Here is a 9570-nt window from a genome sequence, read left to right as displayed (position 1 = left end):
GAGGATGGAGGGAATCATGAAAGGCTTCTCACCTGAGCTGAGTCTTGAAGGAAGCCAGGGGTGTTAAGAGGAGCATGAGCAGGGAATGCATTTCAAGTATTTTCTATACAAAGGCAAAGAGATGGAGTTCAGAGATTGGGGAACATCAAGATGACCTAACTAGAATGTGAAATGAACAAGGGAGATAAAAAGAAATAAATCTAGAAAACTAGAAAAGCCAGGCTGTGATAGGCTGTAAATGCCAAGCTGAGGAATTTATATTTTATCCAAGAGGCAATAGGGAGCCATTTAAACTTCTATAGCAGGGGGAAAACATGCTCAGGCTTGTGCTTTAAGAAAATTATTTTGGTAGCTGTGTGGAGGATGGGTTGGAGAGGGGAGCAAGTAGAAACAGATCAATTAAAAGGCTATTACAATAATCCAGGAGAAATGTGATAAGGATTTGAATCTAGATGGTAGCTGTGTAAGTGGAAAGAAGGGAACAGGTGTAAGAAATGTCACAGATAGAACCAATAAATCCTGGCAATTGATTGTACACAGGACGTGAGATTGAGGAGTGAGATAAAGGTGATTCTGAAGTAGGAAACTTTGATAACTAGAAGGTTTACCTTTGAAAGTTTGGAAGATAGGCAGGTTTAGGGGATAAGATGACAAGTTAAGTTTGACATGTCCAAGGAGTTCAAGCGGATATGTCCAATAAGCAATTGATGATGTGACTGGAGAAAGAGACTAGAATTAGATACATAAATATGGAAATAATCTGCATAGAGATAATAATTGAACAATGATTTATTGAGCCATTCCCAAATCATAAACATAGAGGTTATTTCCAGTTTTGGTTTTTTGCTATTAACAATAAAGATCCTATGAATATTTATTTTTATACCCATATGTCTCCTTTTCTTTTTAATACATTTTAGGGTACAGTCTTTAGAGTGGCATTATCTGATAAAAATGTATGATCAATTTTGTAACTTTTAATGTATATTGTCAGGTTGCTTTCCAAAAAAGATCCTACCTATTTAGAGTTCCACCAGCATTGTAGCAATGAGTTTGTTTCACTATAGCTATGTTGTATTTTAATTTTCTTGCTTTTAAGGGTCTTTGCCAATTTGCTGAGTCTAAGAAGATATTTTGGAATTGTTTTATTATATATTTTTTCTCAATTGTTAGATAACTTGAATAGTTTTACAAATAGTTATTAATAATTTGTTTCTTCTTTCAATAACTGTTGGTATTCTTTTCCTAATTGTCCGCTGGCCAATGAACATTGCTCTTAATTTTTTTGTCAATTTTTAAATAGACTTTTTAAAATATATTTTTAAAAAATCAGATTTATATACTACATTTTCCCTAATGTTTTTTCTTTTATGTTTGACACATTACTTTTAGTTACACAAAACTTTATTTTAAAATATTCATTTATTTTTTTCTTGTGATATAATTTATTCTATACAATCCATAATTTCTTCTTTTTCTTTGACGAGAATTTCCTCATTTCCACAGATAAAAATCAATACATCTTTTCTTGTTCTTCTAGTTTCATGTGGGTTTTTTATATTTAGATTGTCAGTTCATTTGAAATTTACTATAGTATATGAGATATGGACCTCATCCCATCCCAACAGTTTTATTGAATAGTTACTCCTTTTCCCAATGTTTCATAATTTTGTATTTATAAAACATTAATATATTGTATGCCTTTGTGTCTAATTCTGGATTTTTTCCCATTGATCTATTTTTGTCCAGTACCAGATAGTTTGGGAAATTGCTACTTTATAGTATAATTGGAATTTCACAGCTCAATTTCTCCTTCCTCAATGTTTATCTCATAGTGGCCTTTTATATTTTTGTCCAATTGTCCTGCATAAATTTTATTATAAATGTATCAATTAAGTAGCTCACTGCCATTCTGATTACATTAAATCTGTAGATTAATGCGGGTACTGTTAGCATTTTTATTGGTTTAATTCACCCTCTCTCTAGTTGTTTAATCCATCACTTATGTTTGTCAAAACTATTTTTATGGTTATCTTTGATAGATCTTATGCGTTTTTACTGGTCCAGTATCCAAGTATTTAAAATCTTTTGTTATTGTTAATGCTTTTTTTTCTTCCTAAACTCTCTAAGCTTCATTTTCCTCATTTTTAAATTGAGAAGACTAGAATTAATCTAAGTCTGTTACAACTTTAAGTCTGTGATCTTCATTGCTGTTACTGAGATATAAAAATGTTGGCGAATTTCTATGCTCTTACCAAAGTCATTTAGATCTGTAATCAGTTTGTTTTTTTCGACTCTTGGATTTTCTAAATGTACTATCCTCCTTGATCTGTCACTGTACTGCTGTGGGTACTCCCTTCATTGAGGCAGCTTGAAATTCCTTCATGATTTCTCATCCTGTGCAAATCTTGTCTGTGTCTTTTCATAAATGCTCCACAGAATATCTACCCAACATGCTGGAGGTTCAGTCTTCATGGATGCTAAGGCAGCACTCTGTTATACATAATTCTTTCCACATGACCCACCCACATCCTTTTCTGTCTACACATGTTCTCAGTGATGTCATTTATGACACTTCTTATGTGCAAGTTATCCATAACTGGCAATAAACTTTGTTCAGATTCACCCGTTCACCCATACCCATCCATTAACTTTTTTTTCAATTTTGTTAGCATTTAGAATGCATAGAGTTCTCTCACTGTTTTCTTAACTTTAATTCAATGTAACAAAACAAGTTTGCTTTTTAATTTATCATCTTATTGATCTTCTCATTTCTGATTTTGGTCATTTGATTTTTCTTTTTTCTTCAATAACTCTCAATTTTGTTATTGAGTATTATCTCAAATTTATTATTATTTTTTAAAGTCTTCATTTCAGGTTTTACCAATTCAATTTTTCTTTTTTGTCTATTTTGTTGATTTTTTTTCCTCTCATTTCTTTTTATCCTACTTTTAGTAAATTAACTTTTTCATTTTCTATTTTCTCTGGAACTTGACTGGAACCAGTTACAGAATGGGTATGCATAAATCAAATTAGAACTAGAAGCAGTGGACAGAAGTTACAGGAAAGGAGTTTTCCTAATAATTAAAGCTGTCCAAAATGGAAAGGGTTATCATGGTATGTAATAAGTTCCCTTTCACTGAGGGTGAAGTGCAGACTGAATGATCATTTACCAGGGATGTTATAGAAAGCATTCATGTTCTGGGTGGTGGCTCTCTGAAATTACCTGTAAATCTAAAATAGAAGCATGATGGGGCCTCTGAGATAAAATACAAGGCAAGGCCACTTGGTGGTAGAATAAGAAGATGGGACAAAAATTTAGAGCTGGAAAGGATCACTAACTTCATCTAGTCCAACACTCTGATTTTATAGATGGAGTAATTGAGTCCAAGAGAATTTATGTTATATTCAACGTCATACAGGTAGTCACTAGTAATCAGTTAGCCAACAAGTATTTATTATGCACCTACTATGTGTCAAATACTATGCTAAGTGCTGGAGATAGAAAGGTATTAATCTCTGCTCCCAATGAGTTCACAGAGATAAGAGCAACCTAGCAGAGAAAGAAGACCCACATCCCTGACTCAAAATCTGATTTTTTTCCACTATACTACACTGCCTGAGGGCTGGCAATGTTGCCAAAGAGACCAGGTCCCTAAAGTGAGAAGTGCAGATAAGGCAAGTGAAAGTGACTGTAGGAGAGAGAAAGAAGAGAAGAGGCATGGAAATTACAAATGACAACATCAAGAACAGAGTGTTCTACTGGTCACCATCTTTTCTAGGGGGTCATTCCTATGTAAATTGGACATCCATCCATCCATCCATCCATCCATCCATCCATCCATCCATCATCCATTCATCTACCCGAGAGACCGTCAGTACTTTCATTTTTAAGAATAAGAGTTCTGTGAATAAGGGCCAGAGAAAACATTTGTTTTGCCAAAATATTCATTAAATAAAATTTAGCATAGCCACCAAAACACTATGCATGTACAATAGAAAGAGCACAACAGTCAGAGGACCCTAGTTCAGATCCTCCATCTGACCTACTTGAATGATAAGTCAGCATAGTGTAGTAGATATGAAGCTGACCTCAAAGCCTGAAAGACTTAGGTTTAGGGGTCCTGCCTCTGACACATACAGGGTGTGTGACTCTGTGTGTCATTTAATCTGGTAAAGTTCTAGGCAACTCTAAATCTGTAAGTTGTAAAATAAGTACCAACTTGCATTGGTAGAAGTTTACTAGGGAAGTCCCTATACCAATGAAATCATTGCTCTTGTCCCTGACCCACCTAATATGATGGAAATTTATGCAATAATATTTCATCTATATTTCCTCTTAGATATATTTCTCTTTTCTAAAATAAGAGCATAAACCAGGAATTGTAGATATCCCAGACATATAACCCACCAAGGACTGGCATTAGGTTAGAACTTTTAAGTTTATTATTTAAGTCCTATTTTAAAATTTAAAAAAAATTATGTTACTGCATGACTCTAAGAAGCTATGTAGTACTTTCATATGTGGTATGTTATTCATACTCAATAGAAAACTGAAGGCGTCTCTTTTATCCCATTGTTGCATTCCTCTTTATCATATTTGATAAATGATATTCCATGTAGATTTAGAATACTAGAGTTACATGGTTCCCCACTCTCCCATCCTCCAACACATACTCTTTGGGAGGATGCTTCAACCATCACCTCTGATACCAAGTAGTACATTTCTTTCAAAAGCAAAAATGTACCTTTTACATGATTCAAAATGCTGATTATCCAATCTGTTAGTTTTCTGGTTCCTAAGTGGCTCAGTGCAAAGCAGTATTACTTTGGTCATCACTGGTCACGTGGCCATGTATGGATTGCTTCTTCTAGGTTTTGCAAAAGCCATGATCGTCAAAACTCACTTCACTGTGAAATGGAAACCAAAACTGACTTCAACTTCAATAAGCCATGAAAGTCTTGTTTTCAGTGACATCATGTTGACCTGATTCTCAGTTTACTTGGCAGCAGCAGAACTATTCCAATGAATTATCAAGGAAGTATTGATTGCCACTGAGGCAACAGTAACACACAGAAAATCAGGAAAACCAAAAGTGAGGTGTCTAACAAGAGGAATATCTAAGTTTTTTCTTTTTTTCTTTTTTTTCCCCTCCCTGCACTGGGGTAAAGCCCATTCACTATGTATTTGCAATTAACCATTGTATAATCTCCTTAAAGTAGATGAGTTAGAAAGTTTTTTAAAACCTAATTAAGGTCCCTCCCACTTTAGTCAGTCTTCAGATTGCCTTTAGTCCAATGTAATAGCATCTCATTTTGCTAGGTAAGCTTTTAGAAATGAGTGACATATTTATAAGATATGCAACTAGATTCACAATCTAATTCAACATGACTTCAGGGGTTGACAAACTGGAGTGTGCTAGGACATTGGAAGTGAGGGATAGAGGCATTTTCACAGAATGGAAAATGCTTTATTAAAAGTCAACTCCTGTTGACTCCTAATAAAAGTAACTCAAAAGTAACTCAAAGAATTCACCTTCCTTAGCTTCAGTTTCCTTATCTATGAAATCAGGGACTTGGACTAAATGATGTCTAAGGTCCCTTCATGGTCTGACATTCTGTGATTAAGTATATGTCATATTTTCATCCCTCTGTGCTACCCTTCCCACTACACTGGAAAAGTATCTGTTGTCTAGAGAATACATATGTACATACATACATACATACATACATACATATATATGTCATACTCTAATAGGTAACTGGTTAAAGAACATAAAGAAGCAGATTTCAAGTGAAGAAATTAAATATACCAATAACCATATTAAAATGTTTTAAATAATTACTTAAACTAGAAATGCAAATTACTACTAATAATATATATGTAAATTCTGACATTCCACCTTATACCTGGCATATTGACAAAGATGAAAAGAAAATGAAAATGGTAAATTTGAAAGGACTCTAGGAGGATAGGCACATTAATGCACTGTTGGTAGAACTATGAATTGATCCACCAGTGCTGGAAATCAATTTGGAGTCATAATTTAAAAATTGTTAAACTGTATATAACCATTGATACCTCTATTAGGCATTTACCAGAAAGAGGTCAGCGGGAAAGGACCTATAGGCACCAAAATAATTATAGCACAACTCTTTCAGTTCTTGCAAAGAACTGGAAATTAAAGAGTTGTCCATCAAATTGGGAGTGGCTATGCAAGCTATGTTATATGAATATAACATAATATTATTTTGCCTTAAGAAATCACGAATATGATGGATTCAGGGGAAAAAAAACTGTTAAACTTGTATAGACTAAAGCCAAATGAAGTAAGTAGAAACAGGAGAACAATTTCTATAACAAGTATGTAAAGAAATGAACTTTGAAAGACTTCAGAATTCTGATCAATGTAGTGACCAGTCATGACGTCAGAAGACTCGTGATGAAGCATAATTCCCTCCTCTTGGCACGGATGTAATAGAGTAAAGGTAGAGAATGATGCAATCATATTCAAACATGGCAATTTCTTTTTCTTTTTTCTTTTTTTTTTTGCTTGACTATATTTATTTGTTAGAAGGAGGGCTTCTATTTCAGGTTGTGGAGAATTGGTAAGTAGGGACAGAGTCGCAAAAAAAAAAGAAGATAAAGAATAGATTATCAATGAAACATTAACAATACATGGGAAATAGGGGAGCATAGATGAGTGGGAAGTCTTGTTAGTACTGTGTTAAATATAATGTATACTTAAAAAACTCATACTGTACATAACAAGTTTCAGAGTTTCATAAACAATCCTCTTTTTTTGTTCTTTGCATATTGACATATCCATGTTGGTTGATGTTTAAGTTCATGATCTGTGTTAAGGGAAAGGAACAGAAATGAAAATAACCTAAAACCACCTAATTTGTTTATATTGGCTATTGTAATACAGTTAGAGAGACACTGAGAAATAGGTATCGTTATCATTTTCATTGGTTAGCACTCTCTCAACTTGTCCCTCTCATTAGGAGTCATGAAAAGCTACATGATTTAAAGGTTGTCTTTTTTGGCTATCCTCTCAAAACTTCTTTTGAGATAGTGGAGTAGCTCATTGGATAGTGCTGGATTTGGAGTCAGGAAAACTTGGTTCAAGTCCTGTTTCAGATAAATATTAGCTGTGTGACCCTAACATGTTACTTAACCTCTGCCTCAATTTCCTTATCTAAAAAAGGCAGATAATAATACTTACCTCAGAGGACTGTGGTAAGGATTGAATGAGATAAGAAATGTAAAGTTTTACAAACTGTAAGGGGATATATAAATGTTATTATTTATTAGTGTGGCCAAATTTTATCATCTTTGTTTTACAAATGAGGAAACTCAAGCTTTGTGAGATAGAATGACTTGCCTACTGCATTAGGAAGTGTTGGAATCAGGACCAAACCTGGTTACCCTGAGGCAAAGTCTAATGTTCTTTCCTCTTGAGCACGGTGAGTTGAGGCCTGGCTTTTTACTGGCACATGTATGAATGTTTGAAGCTATCACAGAATTCCAGACTCCTGGAGCTGGAAGACTTGAAGACTGTCATACTATGTTCACTGGAAAGAACCTTAGCTTTAGAGTCACAGGACTTTGATTCAAATCTTATCTCTGACATTGTGCCACCTTGTGCAAGTCACTTAACCTCCCTGGGCTTGTTTTCCTCCTCTATAAAATGAAAGGGTTGAACCAGATGGCCTCTGAGGTCTCTTCCAGCTCTGAGTCTATTATCCTAGTTGTACCCACATAGGGGTATGCTAGAGCTGATTATAATAGTCTTGAGAGCCAATTGTTAAATTTGCAGCATGATTATTTACAGCGTGGAAATAGGCAAATGCTATAAATCAGGGCTCATTTTTTTTTCTAATTTTGCTGATTGTCTACAATTAAGAAAGTCATAGAAAAAATGTTAATGATGCAGATTAAACTTAAAAGTGTGTATGATTACATTTTTTTTCCCAGTGAGCTTACCCACACATCACTGCAATCTATACCTAACCAAGAATCTCTCTTATAATATTTCTGACAAATGGTCATCCAGCCTTTATTTAAAGGCCTCCTCAAGGCAGCCTATCCCACTTCTGGATAGCTCTAATTATGAACAGATTTTTTTCTTTACATCTAGATAGAGGCTGCCTTTCTACTACTTTCAGTCACTACTCCTAGTTATGCCCACTGGGACTAAACAATTTCCCTTGAATAGAAATTTGTTTAGGGGGTGGGTGTGTAGTTGACATGGTCTCATACAGAAAAAATTTATCACCATTGTGTTTGCTGTACACACACTCCTTAGCTTTATATGCTCCCTGATCACCTCATGGCAATAGGTAATACCATCTGATGGCAAAGGAACAGGTCTGATTGGTTGTGAGCTAGTTGAGCATGTCAGTCATTTTGTGAAGCTATTATCAATTACTAAAAACTTGTCAAGATTTAATTGAAAGTGATGGAGGGAAATTCACAAATTGTCATTATAACTTTGAATGTAAATAGGATGTTTAAAGCAGCCCTCTTTGTGGGGGCAACAAACTGGAAATTACTGGAGAATGACCGAACAAGTTGTAGTATATGATTGTGATGGCATACTACTGTGCTGTAAGAAATGATGAGTTCAATGGTCTTAGAAAGACTTACATGAAGTGGTGAAGTGAACAGAACCAAGATAACATTGTATACAGTACAGTATTTTTTTATTGTTTTTTCCTAATTGATTAATTTATCAGTTTGTTTACATATTTACATACACCACAATTTTTTTTTTTTTTGGTGAGGGCAATTGTGGTTAAGTGACTTGCCCAGAGTCACACAGCTAGTGGGTGTTATGTGTCTGAGGCCGGATTTGAACTCAGGTCCTCCTGACTCCAGGGCCGGTGCTCTATCTACTGAGCCACCTAGCTGCCCCAGTAATATTGTTTTAAGAACAACTTTCAGCGACTAAGTAATTTTGACTTATAAATATACCAATTAAAAATAAAGGATATATGAAGAAAGATACTACATCCAGAGAAAAAACTGATAAATCGAAGTATGTATAGAATAATTTTATATGTATATACCTATTTTGTCTAATGGTAGCTATCTTTAGGGTGGGTGGGAGGGAAGAAAAAAAGCAAAAAAAAGAAATCTACATGATAACTTTGTTATAGTTTTAAAAGGAATAGAAAGTTGTACACAACAGATTTACAGTTTCATGTGCAATTGTCTTTTTTTATACAATGTCATGGAAATATTTGTTTTATTCCACATATTAAAAAGAAAATAAAATTATTTTTTTTAAAAGAAGATACTGGGGTAGGAAGGAAGAGATCAAGAGGGAAAAAGAACATTCAGGTTGTCCTGCTTATATTTAATGTAGTATTCAGTACTCATTATTGAGGAAATGTTTCCACAAAAGCAGAACTGGATTCTGTTGTAGCAGCATCCAACAACATGGGAAAATAATGTCTTTGTCACCTGGAGATATGCTGTGTGCTAAAGGATATGCTATTGGAGTAAATTAAACACTCAAACCTGCTTGAATATCTAAGAAGAAAAAAAAACTTCCAAAAAGT

At 34.4% G+C, this 9570-nt stretch overlaps 1 long non-coding RNA gene across 1 annotated transcript in view; it reads right to left on the bottom strand.

Annotated features, from left to right (window-relative positions):
* Positions 1-4754: 4754 nt before the first annotated feature.
* The window catches only part of LOC114047917, a 34318-nt gene continuing 29502 nt past the window's right edge, over positions 4755-9570 (bottom strand). Inside the window, exon 3 of the long non-coding RNA XR_003569686.1 lies at positions 4755-4911. This is a non-coding gene — a long non-coding RNA (uncharacterized LOC114047917). The remainder of the gene's footprint in view (positions 4912-9570) is intronic.

This window comes from Vombatus ursinus, unplaced genomic scaffold, assembly GCF_900497805.2.
Source record: "Vombatus ursinus unplaced genomic scaffold, bare-nosed wombat genome assembly UNPS02014791.1, whole genome shotgun sequence".
Classification (NCBI taxonomy): domain Eukaryota; kingdom Metazoa; phylum Chordata; class Mammalia; order Diprotodontia; family Vombatidae; genus Vombatus; species Vombatus ursinus.
Note: the sequence above shows the minus strand (reverse complement) of the source record. Positions and strands in the feature narration are given on the sequence as shown.